Source organism: Neofelis nebulosa, chromosome 8 (assembly GCF_028018385.1).
Source record: "Neofelis nebulosa isolate mNeoNeb1 chromosome 8, mNeoNeb1.pri, whole genome shotgun sequence".
Lineage (NCBI taxonomy): Eukaryota > Metazoa > Chordata > Mammalia > Carnivora > Felidae > Neofelis > Neofelis nebulosa.
In genome coordinates this window covers 131,497,346-131,518,354 of record NC_080789.1, presented here as the reverse complement: position 1 = coordinate 131,518,354, position 21,009 = coordinate 131,497,346, and the positions used below count along the sequence as shown (strand labels likewise).

General features: G+C 43.9%; 1 protein-coding gene and 1 non-coding gene across 7 annotated transcripts in view; both read left to right on the top strand.

The window, feature by feature from the left end:
- The window catches only part of CAMK1D (calcium/calmodulin dependent protein kinase ID), a 502,732-nt gene that overhangs the window by 135,534 nt on the left and 346,189 nt on the right, over nucleotides 1-21,009 (top strand). The gene's annotated exons all lie outside the window — the stretch shown is intronic.
- Nucleotides 17,656-17,784, top strand: LOC131484205 (U6atac minor spliceosomal RNA). The gene has a single exon (XR_009248105.1). It is a non-coding gene; the product is annotated as a U6atac minor spliceosomal RNA (small nuclear RNA).

Genomic DNA, 21,009 nt, shown 5'->3' with positions numbered 1-21,009 from the left:
ATCCACACCGATTACGAGGTGGTTCAGTTGCTAGAGGGAACTAGGGAGGCAGTTGGGTCTGGATGAATCCGAGGTTCTGATCACTCAGTAACTGGGGGAGAGCAGATAAATGACACCAAGAGACTGAGTGGGTGCAGCACTGGTTCTCAGACACCTGCAAGAGAACCGAGTAATCACATACACTACCAAGTTGTAATAAATGACCTTCTCACTTCCCCAAGGAATGATTTGTTTAAAAGATTCTCTGATACTCCAGAAAGACCAGTGTGATTGTTCAGAGCACCAGCCTGACTAGTGTGAAGCGGCCAAGTGACCGCTGGTGGAATGAGCGTGCTCTCTCTTACTCCAGAGGAGGTTGGGGGGTGGGGGTGGGGACTTGTCCATGCTTTACAGGATTCTCATCTTGCCTGTGTGGCCACGTCTGACTGCCCCCCCCCCCGCCCCCAACTCCCTGAAGGATTAGCTAGGAAAGTTACAAGTCATAGCTATTATCCATTTTTCTATATTACATTTTAAGATTTATAACCTCCTTGCTTCTGTTGAGGATTTGAAGACCTTTGCAATTTCTTACAGCCCGACTGTTTTTTTTTTTTCCTGAGAGTCTTGTACAAGGTCCACAGAATTAAAGTAAATACACATGTTCCACAGTGATTTAACAATCTCTGAACTATGTCACTAGTTAACTGAAAAGAACCACAGACCGTGCCCAGATGCATTCTGAGCCTGGGGACCGGTGTGGCATGAATTACATCATCTTACCAGGGAAAAACTGACAAACCACACACCAGGTGCTGGGTCAGATTTCATGTCTGCCAACCTCAGAATGACCCTGTTTATACTGTTTTTTTAGAGACTGAGGGAGGAAGGGCATGGAGATCCCCTAGTCTCTCAGCTGAAAACCTTCTCTCGTCTCAGCTACATTTATGCCTAAAACATTTTGCTGGAGATTCGCTGATTGTTCTCATCTCATTATTACCAAGTGCCCTTCTGCAGACCACAGGATTTAATTATCAACACTATATTTTTCTTTCTGCCCTCATTTCCCTCTCCAGGTGCATAGCATTTTTTATTTGCAGATCGAAAGGTTTGATTATTCATTATTTTATTTATGTATTTATGTTTTTTTCACTTTTTCTTTTATTTAGAAATTTTTAATTCCAGTATAATAAACACAGTGTTATTATGTTGGTTTCAGGTGTACAATATGGTGGTTCAACAATTCTATTCATGACTCAGTGCTCGTCATGATAAGTGTACTCTTAATAATCCCCATCACCCACTTCTCTAGTAACCATCAGTTTGTTCTCTGTGGTAAGAGTGTTTTTGGTTTGCCTCTCTCTTTTTTCCCTTTGCCCTTTTTTTTTCTTAAATTCTGCATGTAAGTGATATTATATGGTATTTGTTTTTCTCTGACTTGTTTCACTTAGCATTGTACTCTAGTTCCATTCATGTTGTTGCAGATGGCAAGGTTTCACTCTTTTTTATGGGTGAGTAATATTTCATTTTGTGTGTGTGTGTGTGTGTGTGTGTGTGTGTGTGTGTATAAATCACATCTTTTTTTTTAAATTTTTTTTAACGTTTATTTTTTTTTGTGACAGAGAGAGACAGAGCATGAATGGGGGAGGGTCAGAGAGAGAGGGAGACACAGAATCCGAAACAGTCTCCAGGCTCTGAGCGGTCAGCACAGAGCCCAACGCGGGGCTCGAACTCACGGACGATGAGATCATGACCTGAGCCGAAGTTGGACGCTTAACCGACTGAGCCACCCAGGTGCCCCAAATCACATCTTCTTTATCTATTCATCAGTCACTTAGGCTGCCTCCATGGATTGGCTATTGTAAATAGTGCTGCTGGAAACACAGGAGTACATATATTCTTTTGAGTTAGTGCCTTTGGGTTCTTAGGAGTTTGATAATATTTGCTTTTTCAAACAAAATAGCCTGGGCTTTCTTATGGTCTTCTCCCCCAATTTTGCTTAGTGATTTAGTCAACAGAAGGATGAAGTTGGGCCAAGAGAATGAGAATCTGATCATTCTAATGCATGGAATTGTAGAATGCTTTTCCAAGTTTCACCTGGGACATTCGGTATCGTCCGCAAATGCTGTGCATGTGGCTATCCAGAAAGTCAGAACTTAGTGCGTACTAGCTGAATGGAAGCCACAGAAAAGAAAGGAAAACAAGATCTCTCTTCAGAGAGTCTTAGCAGCAGTCATCTATTATGATAGGTGATTTTATGTGTCAGGTAGGTTGGGCTAAGGGATGCCCAGATAGCTGGTAAAACATTATTTCTGGGTGTGTCTGTGAGGGTGTCTCTGGAAGAAATTGGCACTTGAACTAGTAGACAGTAAACACAGACTGTCCTCCCCAGTGTGGATGGGCCTCTTTTAATCCTGCGGGCCCAAATGGAACAAGGCAGCAAAAGGTGAATTTGGCCTCTCTCTTCTTGAGCTGGGATGTCTGTTGTCTCCTGCCCTTGGACGTTGGAGCTCCTGGTTCTTGAGCTTTCGGACTCAGATTGAATCACACTATCGGCTTTCCTGGTCCCGCAGCTTGCAGACAGCAGACTCTGGGACTCCTCAGCCTCCATACCTACAGCGGTGGGTTGTGACAATACGTGTGAAGTGGTGTCCACAGAGGAGCTTGTTAGAGACTCAGTGGCCAGAGTTTTTACTGGGGGCTGATCATGTGGGCACCCTCTGCCTGGCATTTATCAACATTCCAGAATCCCAGAAGGGAAGTTGATGTTCAGCAAAACCCTTTTTTTTTCATTGTGGAAGTCTTTGTAGGCATAGTATAGTTTTTTTTTTTTTTTCCCCTTCAACTTGAACAGAACGAGACACTTAGGTTGTCTGTCACGGGGTCAGTGGGGCCATGAATTTCAGCAACTTTACCTTAGGTCCTTGAGGGTCTGACCTGGCCCGGGGCCATTCTTCTCAGGGCCATTCTTCTTAGTATTTCCAAAGGTCTAGAGTAATACTGGATATTTTTGTATCTGCCAACAGAGGAAAACTCTCTTTTCTCTTGCTTTCTTACCTTGAACAGCCAGCCCTAAATTTTGTTCTCTTCCAAAGACTAAATAAAACCCCAAGTCTGTTGGGGTATTTCTCAAATCATAGCTGGATACAGGAAGATGGTATAGGGTGTGTGGGCTTTGGAATCAGACACACCACCGTGATTGGTGACTTCTGACCGGTTGCTTGGCCTTTCTGAGTCTGATCTGCAAAAATGGGAGAGTCCTTTAGGATTTGAGGTTTTGCAGTGATATGTAAGAAGGGTCTGGCACTGAGCCCAGATCATGGGTGCCCAGTAGATGGCCACTGTTGTAGTTATCAGGGGCCAGGAGTAGGCCTGGATCCAGTCAAAGTTATGAAGTAGGCTGGGTGCTGGCTTATATTTTCCAGTCTGTTCTTCTCACCCGTTATGAGCCTTCAGTACTGGCCCAGAATTAGCTGGTGGCTTTAGGGATAATAGTCTCCAACAGGTGATTGCCTGAGGACTACAAAACAGATCCTAAATTAGCAAATCTCCACCCATAATTGAAAAGTTGAAAAATTTCTTGTGATATTCTCAAACCTATTAAGTAATAGTCTTGTGTCAGGATTTTCCAGAGAAACAGAACCAATAGGAGATGGGTGGGTGGGTGGATGGATGGATGGATGGATGGATAGGGATTGGGGATAAAGAATTGGCTCATGTCATTATGGAGACCGAGAAGCCCCATAATCTGCCATCGGGAGGCCAGCGTAATTCCAGTCTGAAGACCTGTGAGCCAGGAGAGCCGAAGCTGTGTGTCTCAGTCTGAGGAGAAGGCCAGTGTCCCAGCTTGCTCTCCCAGTGAGTGAGTAAATTCTCCCTTTCTCTGCCTTTTTGTTCTACTTGGCCATGAACCACACTGATTGCATAAATAGTCAGGCACAGCGAGCCAGTCTTATCAGTTAAGCAGTGGGAATGCTTTCCGAATCCAAATTCTCAGATTCCCGCCAAGGGTAGGAATCTGGTCCTTGCTGTGTGACCTCTTTCCCACACACCCCTCTCTGTGCCTGGCTTTTCGCAGAGGCATTCCAGGGGCCTTGGGTGTTGGCCCTTTGCTCTGAGCAATGCCCCTCATCCTCTTCTCTCTTGGACCACTGCTCTCGGATCTGCATGGGGAAAGAATCCTCGCTCTGAGCCACTCCTGGTGTCTTCCGTCTCCCTCTGGTGCCTCCTTCACATTGGGTAAATGACCTGTTCGTCCTCTGCCCCGATGAAACTTTGTGTATGGCTGTTGTCCTGTCTGACCTGGAAGGATTCGAAAAGGTATAATTCCTGAACTGTTAATTCAGTTCCTTTCTTAAAATGGCATGCTTTTCTAAGAAAAACCTGTGTTTTTTCCTCTAAGTTTATTTTTGAGAGAGAGAGAGCGCACGTGCACAAGCTGGGGAGGGACAGAGAGAGAGAGAGAGAGAGAGAGAGAGAATCCCAAGTAGGCTCTGCGCTGTCAGCACAGAGCCCAGCATGGGGCTTGAACTCACAAACTGTGAGATCATGACCTGAGCTGTAGTCGGACACTCAACCCCCCTGAGCCACCAGACACCCCTGGAAAGGTTTGTTTTCTAAGCCAAAGTTATTCCATGACGAGGGCATGTCTTTTCCTTATGGTCACATTCCTGTCTGCTGTGACCCCTTTTCTATTCACTTTACTCATCTGAGAGTTAAACATTTAAAAAAAATGTTTATATATTTATTTTGAGAAAGAGAGAGAGAGGAGAGAGAGAGAGAGAGAGAGAGAGAGAGAGAGCGCGCGCATGAGTGGGGGAGGGGCAGAGAGAGAGGGAAACCGAGAATCCCCAAGCAGGCTCTGCACTGTCAGGACAAACTGTGAGATCATGACCTGAGCCGAAATCAAGAGTTGGACACTCAACCGACTGAGCCACCTAGGCGCCCCTCAGAGTTAAACATTTTAATGAAATTGGCCTACACTTGCGGACCTCTCACCCAGGGATAGTGGGTCTACATTTTTGGCGTTATGCTAGGGATTATTAACCTTCAGATTTAGAATTCTCAACATTCCTTCTGAAGGTTGAGATGTCGTGGCAGAGATGTGATCGATTTGGTCTCCATAACATAGATGACACGGACCTCTTTCCTTCCTGCCTTGTCCCATTCTACCAGGTAGTGAATAGTTAACAATTTTGACTTTAACAACAACGAGTAAAGAAAACTTGTCTTTGGACACCAAATACAAACCACACCCTTGGATAGCACTATATCGTTTGTGGGGTTTTTTTAGGCATAATACTTCTATTTGATTTTGGCTTTCCACGGAATTTTCCCAAGATCTCAGCCTTCTGCTGCAGGATTCTTTCTTGTCTTCCCCTCCCAGTTACTATGACTGATCCATGCACTCTCCATGTGTGGGAGGTGGTAGTCTGGGCAGGACAGATGTCAGGCACTCTTGTCTGTGTCTACCAGGAGCTATTATCCCCATCCCAGTGCCTGGCTGTCTGAGGACTATTGTTCTGTGTACCACAAGCTAAAGTGATTTTTCTTCTCCACAATTCATTTTTGAAGTTATTATGACAGGTGCTTTCTGCAGCTAAAAACGCTGTATGCATCGCAGAGATCAGAATAGTTGCTTGTTGTGGTTTAATACTTATTGAACATGTTTGTCTATGGTGCATGTGTTGACTGGAGCCCAGACAGTGAGAGCCACATGTTTGCAAAATTATTCTGTGAAATGTACATCCCTTTATGTTTGCAGGAAGCTTTCTCACCATTCAGTTGAGCTATGGAGATTGGATTGATAGGACAGAAGCATTGTGCATTTTATTTGCCTGCATTTTAGGGCTTGGTTGTGATAACGGCTGTAGATGCTTGCTTTTCCGGTGCTTTCTCTCCAACCCCCCCCCCCCCCCCCAATTCTATTAGCCTGGTCAGTGTGAGCATCTCAGAGCTGGACTTCTGAGCAGTTTGCACTGGAACCTGACGGTCCCAAAGCCCTGAGAGGGGTGAGGACTTACTTTGTTTATTCTGCTGTGTCTTTGTCACCAGAGAGGCTGATGAAATTTTATTTCAAAAAAAAAAAAAAAAGGACAGAATTTGGTGGCCTGATCTGTGTTGCTTTCTAGCATGTCTCTTTAAATCCGGTGGTAGGTTGGGGTGCCTGGGTGGCTCAGTCGATTAAACTCAGGTGAAGCCTGAGCCTGACTTCGGCTCAGGTCATGATCTCACGGTTTGTGAGTTCGAGCCCAGCGTTGGGCTCTGTGCTGACAGCTCAGAGACCGGAGCCTGCTTCGGATTCTGTGTCTCCCTCTCTCTCTGCCCCTCCCCCGCGCATGCTCTGTCTCTGTCTGAAAAATAAATAAACATTAAGAAGAAATTTAAATCTGGTGACACGTGGAGCTGGGGCTGCCCTGGTCTGGGGTTCAATCTCTTGCTGCTCCTCAGAAGAGCTGCTCTTTGGTCACGTGGTACTTACAAACCAGTATATCGGTTGCTTGACGTTTTTCTCCCCCCTCTTGTCATTCTTGTTATATTTCAGCCCCCCCCTTTTTTTCCGAGGGCACTTTTACTCTTAGCAGCTGAAGATTTCCATATATTTGTAGCTTAGTCTAATAGCCCTTAGCACCAGGACTATCTACTTTGTATTCAATTTATTTTTTTCTATTTAAAAAAAATCTTACTTAAATCCAAGTTAGTTAACATATAGTAATAGTTTCAAGAGTAGATTTTAGTGATTCATCACTTACATACAATATCAGTGCTTATCCCAACAAGTGCCCTCCTAATGCCCATCCCCACCCCCCATCCAGCACCCCTCAGTTTGTTCTCTAGATTTAAGAGTCTCTCATGGTTTGCCTCCCTGTTTTTATCTTATTTTTCCTTCCCTTTCTTATGTGCATCTTAATTTCCACATATAAGTGGAAATCATATGATATTTATCTTTCTCTGACTTACTTCACTTAGCATAATACACTCTAGTTCCATCCACGTTGTTGCCAATGGCAAGATTTCGTTCTTTTTGATCGCCAGGTAGTAATCCATTGTATATATAAACCACATCTTCTTTATTCATCAGTCGATGGGCATATGAGCTCTTTCCATAATTTGGCTATTGTTGATAGTTCTTTTTTTAAAATTTTTTAATATTTGTATTTATTTTTGAGACAGAGAGAGACAGAGCATGAGCAGGGGAGAGGCAGAGAAAGAGAGGGAGACATAGAATCCGAAGCAGGCTCCAGGCTCTGAGCCGTCAGCACAGAGCCTGACACGGGGCTCAAACTCACGGAGTGTGAGATCATGACCTGAGCCGAAGTCGGACGCTCAACCGACTGAGCCACCCAGGCGCCCCTGTTGATAGTTCTTTTAGCCCTTTTGGATACATGTATGTATATGTTTTTTTTGTTGGTTTGTTTAATTTGTGTGACAAGAGCCAAAATCCTCCCCCAGCCCCAGTCTAAACTTTATATATCCTACTCAAAGACAGTAACTAAAACCCTCCCATCACCTGAGAAGCACTTGATAAAAGTCTGTCTCAGTAAAGTCTCCAGAGCACAGAATGGATTGGAAATTGTATAAAATGAATTTTCTTGCACACAAAGGTGAAAAAAAATGGAAATCCCAAATTTATTTTTAAATTTATGAACAAGAATCTCTTTGAGGGGCTCCTGGGTGGCTTAGTTAAGCATCCGACTTCGGTTCAGGTCATGATCTCACCATCCATGAGTTTGAGCCCCGTGTCAGGCTCTGTGCCGACAGCTTGGAGCCTAGAGCCTGCTTCGGATTCTGTGTGTGTGTCTCTCTCTCTCTGTCTCTGACCCTTCCCCATTTGTGCTCTGTCTCTCTCAAAAATAAAATAAAACATAAAAAAATTTAAAAAAGAATCTCTTTGATGAAATAAAATTGCAGCAGTAATAATTCTTCCGATTTTATAAATAAATTAGAATGGACCAAAACTCAATACCATTTAAACCATAGGCTCAAAGGGTTATTCTAGGAGTTTGCTTTCTTAAAACTTTGGTTCCCCTTAAACATTATACAAAAATGGAACTTCATTTTCCTAACGGCTTAATTCATTTGGACCTGCAAAGCCCTTCCAGTCATAGTCACCTTGTGTTTGCCCCACCGGAACTTGAATATTGACCGTCAGGGTTTTCATTTGTGTAAAGTCTAATCATTCTGCTCTTTCATTTATTTATTTTTAAAGATTTTATTTTTAAGTAATCTATACACCCAATGTGGGGTTCGAACTCAGAACCTGGAGATCAAGAGTTGCTTGCTGCACTGACTGAGCCAGCCAGGCCCCATCGCACTGAGCAACCCCCCCCCCCCGCCCCCGCCATTCTGTTCTTTTAGATTGTGGAAGTTTATATGTGGAGTGCTTTTCTCTTCTTTTGTTTTCTTTTCTAACAAGGAAAAGAGAAAAAGGGGGCGCCTGGGTGGCTCAGTTGGTTAAACATCTGACTTTGGCTCAGGTCATGAAGTCACATTCTGTGGGTTCAAGCTCTGCATCAGGCTATGCACTGTCAGCACAGAGCCTGCTTCGGATCTTCTGTCCCCTCTGTCTCCGCCCTTCCCCGACTTGAGCTCACTTGTCTCTCTCAAAAATAAACATTAAAAAAAAAAGAAAAAAAAAAAGATCAAAAAGGAACATTGAGCCATTGTTGAGCATTTTGGGAAAAGTGAAAATCTGTTTCCTGTATTTCATTTATAAGGAGAAGCGAGGTAGATTCTGCTGGGAGAGGAGGTGGTGATGGCAGATTCTAGGCTGAGTTCTGAGGAAGGAGAGGTATTTCTTTGCCTCCTTTCCACCTTCCCTTTTTCTCTCAGTTCCCTTCCTAGTCTTCTGTCTCAGTATTTCTCTCCTTTCTCATCCTTCCCTTCAATTGTTAGCCATTTTATTTTACTCCCTTTATATATTAGCTCACAGCAGTTGAGAAAAAGTGACACCCCTTTCAGAGAGATCTATTTTGTTAAGGACTCTGGACAACAGATCCAAAGAAATTAACCCTCAATAGTGAAACTTTGGCTTTGGTAGGAGGGGCACTTATGAACTGAAAGTCTTCTCAGGAATTGTCTGTTTATAAGATCTGTTCACTATTTATGGGACAGAGATGACAGATGCCCACTGTGGGCCAGGTGCTGCCGTTAAACACACAGATGGATAAATGTTGTCACTCACGGTTTTGAGGGCCCTGCAATGGCAGGGGAGGGGGCAGACAAGCATGGAAATTAGTAGTCACCGTATAGTCTTGTAATTGCCTTCACGGAGGCAGGAACCACGCGTTGCGCCTACATGATTGGTCTGAGAACAACCATGGAAGCATCCATTCCCTGGTCTCAGAGACTTTAAGGAGGGGAATTTTCGAAATAAGGTAATGTGAGTTCTGTAATGAAACCATCCTGGAGGTTTGAACTCTCCACGACTCCCGTTTGGTTAGGCCTAGTTTCGATTCTGCCGTTTTTGTTTCAGCTTCCTTTCTTCACCTTACTTTCATCTGTTATCCCTCTGGCTCCTACATCTGCTTTGCTGTCCCCAGTGTGAGACGCGGAGCTCAGAAACCTGGGCCAGAAAGGGGAAGATGGGCTTGGGCTGCAGGGTAGACAGCTTTTTCCTTTGGGTATTTAAAGTATCATCATCTTACAATGTCACACACATTTTTAGACAGGAGACTGTCCCAAGATCTTTTCTTTTCCTGGCTTGCTGTTTACAGTCGTCACATCTGCCCTGTCTGCAGTAATAACAAGAAGAAGACTCCCAGTCTTTTTAACGTAAAAGCCGTGAACTGTGCCTTTGACAACTGCAGAAAGTGTTCGCACCACTTTATTTTATTGTTGGTATAACTTTCAATTGCCTTCTTTGTGTTCGTGCCTTTCCTGTTGTTTTCTGGAACGAAGTGAACAACGCTTTGAAAGTCAGTTCAGAGGTGAACTAATGGTATAGCCATAAGAGCAGATATAGGCATGTTGGCAGTTGGTAAATGTCAAATCCTAATTTTAACGATAATAAATTTGGGGGAGGAACGAGAAGCTCTCAACTAGTGAAAGGAAGATCCTCTGTGGGAGAGGCTCCTGTCCTTCATACAGAGCAGTGTTCATTTCTGTTGCAGTAGGAAATATGGCTTCTTTGCCTCCATTGTCACCTTTATCATTCCACCTGCTTGTCCCTGAGGAACCTCAACTTTTACAAGTAGGGATAGGAGCCACATTATAAATCCTTTCTCTTCTTGTAATCAAAGCCCTCTGTGGCAACCTCCATGCTAGTAATCACCAAACCCTTTGGATTTAGACCACTCAGTCCACACTGATCTGGTTTTTAGGCTTCCTTTCCTCCATGCCTTCAAGGTGCTATGTATGCTGTATCTTCGTTTGACTTTGGCGTCTGTTGAGGATTCTGGCTTCTGCAATGAATTTATTCCTGTTGGGATAATTGGATGAATGGATGGGTTGGGGGGGGCGGTTTGGAACAGAGCTGAGCACCACCCCAACAGGACGTTTCCCCACTTCTTCCTAAGACACCTCCCTTTTTCTGGGATCAGTTGTTTGAATCTGAGTTGTTTTGGTCTTGTGCCTTATTTTAGCTTTGATGGCACAATATTAAAGAAGTTATCGTCTCATTCAATGTCGTTGTCAGTACCGAGAGTAGTGAAGATACTGGAAGGTTGACTGCATTCTCCTTTATTTCCTCTGTGTGTGTGTGTGTGTGTGTGTGTGTGTGTGTGTGTGGACATTTCTGCAGAAGGTCACCCAGAGCCCTTAAAGGGAATGACTGGCAGCTTTCTGTCCTGTCATGAGGAGAGGCTGAGTGGGCAGCCTCAGACCTCTGATGCCCCCTGGGCAGCCTCCAGATAGTTTTCTAGATGAGAAATTGCAGAACTACCTGGATTTCTTGCCCAGGTGTGTTTGGGGGAGAGAGTTAGACAGCATGTAGACGATTTGAATTTTGCATGAGGAGAACACAGTCAACGATTTTTTTGACATCAGACTTTTTTTTTTTTTGCCTCTGGGGCAGATGTTATTTTTCTCTTTGACTTTTGGTTTTTATTCTCTGTAGTATTTTTAAAGACAACAGTGAGAAGGAATTACCCCTGGACCTTTTCTCTCAGTGAAAAACATTAGTTGTGACTCTGAGGAAATGGACGTAAGGACAGGGTATGGCAGAATCATCCAAAATGCTGATTGCCTCCCTCAGGGCTCTGTGGGCTTGGCAGTTTTCTTAAACTCTGTGCCCCACTCACTTCATCTACATGATGGAGACAATAATCTCTTTGGATGTTGTGATTAACTGAGGTCACTCTTGTCAAATGCTTAGAATAGTCCCTGGTATGTGGTCTTTTTTTTTTTTTTTTTTTTTTTTTGAGAGAGAGTGTGTGTGTGCATGTAGGGGAGGGGCAGAGAGAGAGAGAGAGAGAGAGAGAGAGAGAGAGAATGAATCTTAAGCACTTAAGAATCTCCATACCTGACTTGGAGCTTGATCTCATGACAGTGAGATCATGACCTGAGTGAAATCAAGAGTCGGATGCTTAACCGACTGAGCCACCCAGGCGCTCCACAGTCCCTGGAACTTAGTAAGTAAGCAGTTCATGGTTATTATGTATGATTATACACTAATTCTGTTAGGTCATGTTATTACATTATGAAAGAATCGAGTTTCTTGGTACAGTGATGTGGTCTTGGAAACTAGGAACAAATGTCCACCCAGGCCAATGTTTAATGACTATTTGGCCATGACTTGGTCATTTGGATCAGAGAAGAAGGCCAGCGTAGCAACTTTTTTCATGAAAGTTCAGTTTGCCACACTCATCGGGAGTCTATGGAGCCCCTCGAAAGCTGAGTGGGCAGAGCCCGAGAGCCCTTGAGTAGCTCCTCTGGTGTAGAGGATATAAAACATGGCAAATGGTCTTTTGTGGAGCATTAGGGGACGGACACCTGACTATTAACCAGCCCCACCATTAACCAGCTGTGTGTGCTCAGGGTCAGACCAGCTGTTCATTCGTTCGTTTGTCCATTCATTTATTCATTCATTCAGTTCACTCCATTTGTAAATAGTGCTAAGATATTTTGAAGTAAATTAAAGATCTCTTATTGCAGAATTTCACAGTAACCAAGACATGGAAGTAACCTAAGTGTCTGTCAACATGTGATTGGATATATAAGATGCGGTATATATGCTCAATGGGGTATTTATTATTCAGCCACGAGAAAGAAGGAAATCCTGCCGTTTGTAACAATGTGGAAGGACCTCGAGGGCATTATGCTAAGTGAGATAAGTCAGACAGAGAAAGACAAGTAACGTAGGATATGACTTACACATGGAGTCCAAAAAAGCCGAACTTGTATAAGCAGAGTGTAGTGTGGTGGTTCCCAGGGCCACGGGGTGAGAGGATTGGGGAGATGTTGGTCAAAGGACTCAAACTTTCACTTAGAAGATGAATAAGTTCTGGGGAATCTAACGCACAGCATGGTGATGAGAGTGAATGCTCTATATTATGTACTTGAAAGTTGCTGAGAGACTAGGTCATAAATGTTCTCAGCACATAAAGCAGGGGTAATTATGTGACACAGTGAGGGTGTCAGCTGACAGGACGGTGGTGATCATATTGCAGCAACTAAGTGTACCAAATCAACACATTGTACACCGTAAACTTAGCGTCATAGGTCAGTTATATCTCAATTAAAAAACAAGAGATCTTGACATTCCACCCCTCCTAGAATAAGGCTTTCCATCCCTCCCAGACCCCCAGGAAAGAAAGGAAGGAAACAAGGAAGAAAAGAAATTTCTCCATGTAACCAAAATAACATTGCCATTACTAATGTAATTAATAATACGTCTTTAATATTTGCTAACATCAGTTCACATTCAGGTTTCCCCAGGTATGGTCAGGTCATACACTGAATTTATGTTATCACAGTCGCTTCATATGGGGGGGGGGGTGAGGGGTGGTACTGACTAAATGGTCTCCAGGCTCAGTGTTCGTGTTTTAATACCTTCAACCAAGTGCTGCTCCGATTCGGTTCATTTCTCTCTTGTTCCTGGAGAAGGAGGATTCGCAATGTATAGACACCAGCTATGGCTCTCAGCATGACCAGATGGAAATGTGGAAAGTATTTGGCCCATGGAATCAGTGGAGACGGTCAGGGGTGTGTCACACTGGGTTGGGCAGACCCAGCACTCATGCCGGTTACATAGGGGAGACAGAGTTTTCGGCCCCAGACTGGCTTGCATTTGATGTGCTCCCTAAATGTTCATAATACCGTTTACCTGTAAGAGGAAGACTTGTGCCGTCCTTCTGATTCCCTTTTGTTTTGTTACCTGAGACTCTAGTGTTTTATTCAGGGAGACTAAATGCTGATCTCTCAGATTACCTGTCTAGGGAAAGTCCCATTGTTCCAGAACAAAAGAGTGAAAAAGTCACGTAGTGAGAGCCTGGCTCCCATCTCAGATCTCAGGTGCTGCAGCGTCAGGGGTCACTGGCCTGTTGGCACATTCTCTGCATTGTGTGGGTGTCCTGGTGAAGCCACTTCTCAGCTTCTTAGCCCCCCCCCCCCCCAAACTTCCCTGGGGCCACTGTGTTATGTGTGTGAGCTCTGAGGGCCTATGGTCTGAACCAGTTGAGAAGTAGGGTTGAGGGGTCAGGCAAGTAGAGGCCAGAATGAGAACTCTTGTGGATAAAAGAGGAATTGGCTGCAGTGTGTGCCGATAAAGAGCTTAATTCTGAACCTGCAAATCAGGCGGCAGTGCCCACTGCGGGCCTCCTCCCCAGGCCTAAGGGAGAGAAGCTGTAGGTGTGCTTCCAGAAGGCTCCCAGGGATGGAGGGAGAAGGGGCTGAGCATCCAACCCTTCTTCCTGCCCTGGGGAGGAGGGTGCGAGAGGGGACACAGGGAGCTACAGCCACAGACAAAGGGACACCCCTTACAGTTAGCTTCCTCTTGGGACCGACTGTCATGGGTGCCTTGTAGGCTCCTTCCCTCTGTCTTGGCTCTACAGACTAATTAATAGAGGAGAGAGAGAAATGAGACAAGTTCTGATAATAGTATTGTTCAATAAATACTTTCATTCATATGATATGCACTCCCTGAATAGATAAATCTTAAAAAAATTCAACTTCAAAATTTCCCCCAAACTCTGGATATTTGTTGCATGAATGAATGCACCAATCACTTGTTTGCATTTGGGAGACTCAGGATGGCTGTGTGTGTGTGTGTGTGTGTGTGTGTGTGTGTGTGTGTGTGTGTTGGGAAGGAAGCAGAGAGGAAGTGGGTTGGAGAGCCAAGGCTTTCTGAAATATTATTACCTACAGGAATTCCAAGCTTCTCTGAAGGGTGTCCTGAGTGTCCCAGAAGTCAGCTCCTCTGACTGACAGCCTTCTGCCCCTGTGTCCCAGGGCTGAGACGTTGGGGACTTGACCTAGCACTTGTTTTGGGAGCCCCCTCTTTCCCAAGTGACCAGCAGTCCCCTCATGGAGGGAGATGAGCCATCCAGGTCCCAAGAAGTTGGTGTGATAGGCAAGGAGGAACCAGGGGCCGGTAGAGCAGGTGGATTGGGTGGCCAGATGGATTGGGTAGGTACCTTATAAGGTACCTCTTACAAGGTATGGAAACCGTACTTTGTGGTCGGGTATGTTCTGAGAGCTAAGTATGGGGCAGGACAACAACCTTCGTTCAAATTAATGGAGCAGAAGAACGGATTACATTTTATGGACTTTAAAAATTTGCAATAAAACATATGTAACAAAACATTACTATTTTAGCCACTTAGGTGTGCAGTTCAGTGACATTAAATACATTCGCAGTGGGCCACCACCATCTATCTCCAGGACAATTTCATCTTTCCCAATTGGAACTGCATCCACTAACCACCCCGGGAAACTACCACTGTACTTTCTGTCTATGAATTAGACTACTCTAGTCACCTCACATAAGTGGAATCATGCAGTTCTTGTCTTTCTGTGACTGGCTTATTTCGCTCAGCATAATGTCTGCAAGGTTGATCCATGATGTACCAGGCATCAGAATTTCTTTCCTTTTTTTTTTTTTTTTTAATTTTTTAATGTTTATTTATTTTTGAGAGAGAGAGACAGAGACAGAGACAGAGTATGAGCAGGGGAGGGGCAGAGAGAGAAGGAGACACAATCCAAAGCAGAGTCCAGGCTCCGAGCTGTCTGCATGGAACCCCATGTGGGGCTTGAACCCACGAACTGTGAGATCATGACCTGAGCCGAAGTTGGACACTTAACCTACTGAGCCACCCAGGCGCCCCAGAATTTCTTTCCTTTTTAAGACTGAATAATATTCCATTGTGTGGATATGTCCCATTTTGTTTATCCATTCATTTGTTAATGGACGCTTGTGTTGTTTCCACCTTTTGGGTTTTGGGATTAATGCTGATATGAACATTGATGTACAGATATCTATTGGCATTACATCTTTTCAAAATAAACTTTTTTTTTTTTTTAGAAATACAATATATACATTACGTTTTTGGTGACCGCAAAATATATCTAACTCATTTGGAACCTGAATTTGTTATTCAATACCCCTAAAGTTTTAAATGTATGACTGTAGTGCATTTTATTATTGAGCCGTGCCTCTTTTGTCCTGAGTTGTTAGTTTTTGTGCACCCAGTTGTATATTTAATCTTGTTAGATCTAGTTCACCAACTTAGCCTGTCATGACCTTTTAGAATTCTGAGTCTTTCATCTAGTTTAATTTTGGGTCAGGCACAAATCTGATCATATCTCCTCTATCTCTGTACAAGTCTTGGGTGCTGCTGGAAACCTCTCCCTGCCTCCCTTCTGGTTGGCTTTTCTCTGGGCATTGCTGTGCTGTCATATACCCATTTATCCAGCTTTCCTCACCGCTGGTTTGTAAGGAAACACGTCCCCCTCCACCACGTATGTCTGCACATTTTCATGCCGTAACAGTATCCAGACTTATTGAGAATGGGACTGCACCAGACTGGTCAGTCATACTCTGGTGTTGTTTGGGAATGGTAGCCACCAGCACGTTGTAGGTGAGGGGGGATGAGCTGTTCTCTTACAGCCTCACAAGCAGGTTATAATGAAAGCAAGTTTCAGAACCAATTCGACATTGGACCCTGAAACAAATGGGTATTAGCAATCAGGCAGAGTCTAGTCCGTATGTCCTGTTCTGTCACCTGAAGTCCCAGCTCTGTGTCCTGTTAGGTGCTCTGAACACCACTTGGGATGAAGGGTGGTGGGATGAAACCAGTGGCTGGACCATTTGGGATCAAGTCTAAGGATACAGGCTAAGGGCCTCGTCGGATGGAGCCTTATACCCTATCTATTCAAGGATAGAGACCGTCTAAACTATTTTACCCCGTTCTTGATGTGCATCACGCTAATTAACAAATCACCGATTTCATCAAGGAAAAAAAAATCGTTCCTCACATTCATTCTTCTAGTTAGTAGAGGATCTGATCTTACTCAAATATACATAACAGAAGAGGTTCTAGTGGGGTGCTTTTGGAGTGAGGACTGTTTGGTCTGGATGCTAGCTGATCCACTCAGGATGCTGAGATATAATTTACCTATAGTAAAAATAACAAATCTCAGAATTTTTAAGCCCCTGTAAGGACCACCTAGATCAAGATGTAGTATGTTTCCAGAACCCTCCAAGGCTCCCTGGTATCCTTTTTCCCCAGTGAGAAGAATGCCCCTCCTTCTCCAAGGTAATCACTCTTCTGACCACTGTCACCATAAATTAGTTTTTCCTGATTTGAATTCCATATGCATGGAATCCTACTTAAGTTTGGTGAGATTCCTTCATGCTGTGTAAATTGTTCATTTTCTTTCACTGCTGTGTAGTCCATTGTATGAAATGTAGATAGCCGTTCTACACCTGGTGGATGTTTGATCACTTCCAGCTTGGGGCTGTAGTGAATAAGGCAGCTAAAAACATTCTTGTGCATATCTTTGGTGGACGGAGTAGGAGTTATTGATTAAGGTAACTAACTGTCCCTAGAATTGGTTTATATTCACGCACACAGAGAGGATATCATATTTTCCATGACACATGGTTTTAGAGTATATTAAAGGGATCATACAAAACTACATATACAAACAAAGGAGCATAGTCTCGTAAAGTATGTGCTGGAACAAAAGCACATCATTGCTTTTTGTGTTCCTTGACTATAATAAATATTCTAAGCCACAGAGTCAATTTCCTGGGAGCCGAGATTCTCATGTGAAAGTATGCTGTTTCCTTGTGGCTTCTCTAGAAGGAGTGGGAAAAGGACCTTTTCATTAATTCTGCAAGTACGCATCATTCTCTAATTTTAGATTGTCATTGTGAAAAAAGCCATGGATTACTAAAAACTCTTGAGAATATCAACTACTTTTGGGGGGTCCCCTGCATTGGAATGAATAAGATTCTTAAATATTCATTTATGTTTTTCTTTCCATGTCATTTTGGGTATTGTGATGAAAATAAACTATTTGCTGCTGATTTAGAATCCCTGAATACTCTTATAAAAATTTAATTCCACCCATATTAACTAGGCTTTCAAGGCTTTTTCAGAGGGCCTGTTTTCCTCTAATAGATTACTAGAGGGAAAATCTTTTAGCCTAGAAAATTGATGGATGGAAGTAGAACATGGAAACTGAACTCCAGCCACCAATGGGGATGCTGCATTGATTTAAAATTGAAAAGGGTCTGTGTTTTATGAAAGTGAAGAATTAGGTTAGCAGTCCCCTTGACAAGAATGCAAAAATTCTAATGGTCTGTAGCACATGCATACATTTAAGGTATCACCACCTCTTCATGGCACCTAACAACATTTTTTTAACAACCCTACGGTGTGTTAAACATTACAGATGTCCTGTTCCGGGAGTCTTTCCTACACACACACCGCTGCACGTGTACTGAGATGACACTTGTACAAGGTTAGTGTTGAAGCTTTGTGTGTAACACCAGAACACCAGAAGCCACCAGATGTACATCCGTCTATAAGGGAGGGGCCGAAGGGTGGTGTATGTGTGCAGCGGATGCTGTGTGGTTGTTAGAAGAGAGCGATGACGTATGTCCTGATGTGGACTGATGTCCAGGTACATTGCCATGTCAAAGAAACAAGGTGGAGGCCAGCGTATAGACTGTGCTACCTTTATGTATGAAAGGTGGAGATATAGGGGAATTTACTTATATTTGCATAGAGAAGAACTGGAAAGATAAACAAGACATAAATAGAAATGGGATCTGTAGCAGTCAACGGGATACGTAAGGGTTGGGAGTAGGCATAGGAATGGCTCCTTCTGCATGGATCTGTTTATCTTGTGTTGACTTTTGGAATCATGCAGAAGACAACCAACCCACAAAAATGAATCTGATCAGGCACGCTCTTGACATTGAACTAGACCAAGAGCACGTGGCAGAAAGTGAAGCTGGTTGAATGCATCACGAAAGGGTGAGACCATACACTCCATTTCCTTTCTCAGATGCTCTCAAGTTCAGCCACTCAGTCACGGGTGCTTATTGAACCGGTCTGCCAATCTGATGTGCCAGCCACTATCTTAGGTGGTGTCGGTGGGAGCCTTAAGGTCCAAGCTTTCCTGGAGCTGCCTGAAGGGGCAGACAACAAGGAGATGACCAGTGAGGGAGACAAGACTCCCGCTGGTAGGCCCAGGGAAGGAGGTGAGGGCAGCCTCTGTTGGGGTCACAAGGAAGGATAATTGCTGATCTATATTCCTGCATGTTCAAGGCTCATTGGTGGGCAGTATTTTTGTACATAAGATAAGAAAGTGGGGTAAATTCTCATTTTTATTCTTGCACTACAGCAGTCAGGATGTCATTTTACCATAGTCTCTCATTACCTCTTCAGTTAAATTTCAAATAAAGAAATAAACACATTATAGCAGTCATGGGTCCCCCAGTGTACTACTATGTGGGCAGGAGGCCAGAATTTAGGTGAATAAAGAAAAAGCTGATTTGACCATTATAGTTTTGTTTTCACAATGGTGGGGTTATATTGGGGATCATGTTATCTCCATGATTTGTGACTGTAACCATAGGTTATTGAACAGACAAGATACTACTCTGACTAGCCTGTTATTTATTTATTTTTCCATTCAGAAAGCAGGTAAGGGGCTCCTGGGTGGCTCAGTCAGTTAAGCAGCCGACTTCGGCTGAGGTCATGATCTTGCGGTCCATGAGTTCGAGCCCCGCGTCGGGCTCTGTGCTGACAGCTCAGAGCCTGGAGCCTGTTTCAGATTCTGTGTCTCCCTCTCTCTGACCCTCCCCTGTTCATGCTATGTCTCTCCCTGTCTCAAAAATAAATAAAACGTTAAAAAAATTTTTGAAAAGAAAGCAGTTAAATGTAAATTTTCCCTATACGGGGACATATGAGCTATAGAAAATTGAACCCTCCCCCACCATGGTCTTCACGTTCTAGTATCTTCATGACAATTATTTTCTGAAAATACTGTGATGTTTCCACAGTAGATGAGGTAGACATTTGAAACATTTCTCTGCTGTTTATTATTTTTTTCTCATTCTGGTCTTTTACTGGCATATTTCTCTTTCAGAGTTTCTAAAGCAGATGAAATATTAATACGGTTATTTTTTAAAGTTTTTATAATGACGTGATTTTTTAAAGGGAGAGTTTTTTTTTTTCTCTCTGTTTCTTTCTGTTCCATTACATTTTGGTGAAGCTTGAGAAACAGAGATCAAAGGCCATAGGAAAATGTCATGGTCAAAGTGCTTCTCACCTCGCCAGTTCCCCAGTGACTTAAACCTTGCTCAAATTTGACAGAATAACAACACAGACTGGCAGCCAGAGTTGGGAGTGTGGAATTTTCCTGGCAGCCAAAGTCGAAAATGCAGATCTATCTGAAGCCAGCATATTCACAAACAGTCGTAGGTTCGTGAGTTAGGAAAGCACCAGAAATCAGATTTAAGAGTGAAAAAAAAAGAAAGGAGAGTAATGCAGATCCTTATTTTATGAGCACAACCAAGTGCTATCTACAGAACGTAAGGAGAAGCTCACGGGTCCCTGGGGTCCACTGTCATCCTGGGGGATGCACAAAAAGCTGAAGATGATGATGGGGGCTTGCCTGCGTGTTTCCCTGTTGCCTATTGCTTGAGAGACGTGGGCCATCTTGGAGGGCTGGCCGTTTTGAGACTTGGCCAGTTCTCCTCTCTCTGGGAATCTCACGGCGAACTCGCTAGGATGTGGTCTCTGCTTCTCGGTAGGTAAAGAAGAAGAGAAGCAGTGACCACGTGAGCTCTTCTGCTCTGTCACCTGTCCTGGCCTTACAGGGATGTGTGACGTCACCGGGCTTGGCTGTGGGAGTCACCGGAGCTGCTCCCTGATGGTGTGACTATTCTCATAGTCCATCACCAGCATAGCAAGGCCGGGAGGTGCATTAGGCAGCTTTGCTCCAGGGTAATGCAAGGAATCTGGGAATAGTAGGGGTATGTATCTGGTGCTCACACTAGGTTGTGTTTTCTTTCTGAAATTCATTTCTGGAGAGGAAATAAACACGGCAGGGATGCAAAGGTGAGAAAGGATGACAGAGCCAATGCTCTGATGCCTTTTGCTGTTTGGGGAGGTGTTTGTAGAGTAAGCATATCCAAATGCCGTGCAGCAGCCTGTGAAATTTCTCATAATCTTTGGGCGTTCTCCCTCCATGACTGTGGCCTCCCCAACCTTCTCTTTAAAAAAAAAATTTTTTTTTCACGTTTTATTTATTTTTGAGAGACAGACACAGAGCATGAGCAGGGGAGGAGCAGAGAGAGGGGAGACACAGAATCCGAAGCAGGCTCCAGTCTCTGAGCTGTCAGCACAGAGCCCAACGCTGGGCTCGAACTCACAAACCACGAGATCATGACCTGAGCTGAAGTCGGATGCTTAACCGACTGCGCCACCCAGGCGCCCCTCCCTGCAAGCTTCTAATAGAAGCCCAGCCACATTGAGTGGAGATTGTGTTGCTTTGTCACAACAACTGCGGAGGACGAAGTTTGTTGCTCATCACAGAAACCAAAGAACAGCTTTTCTTGGAAGCAACTCCTTGTTT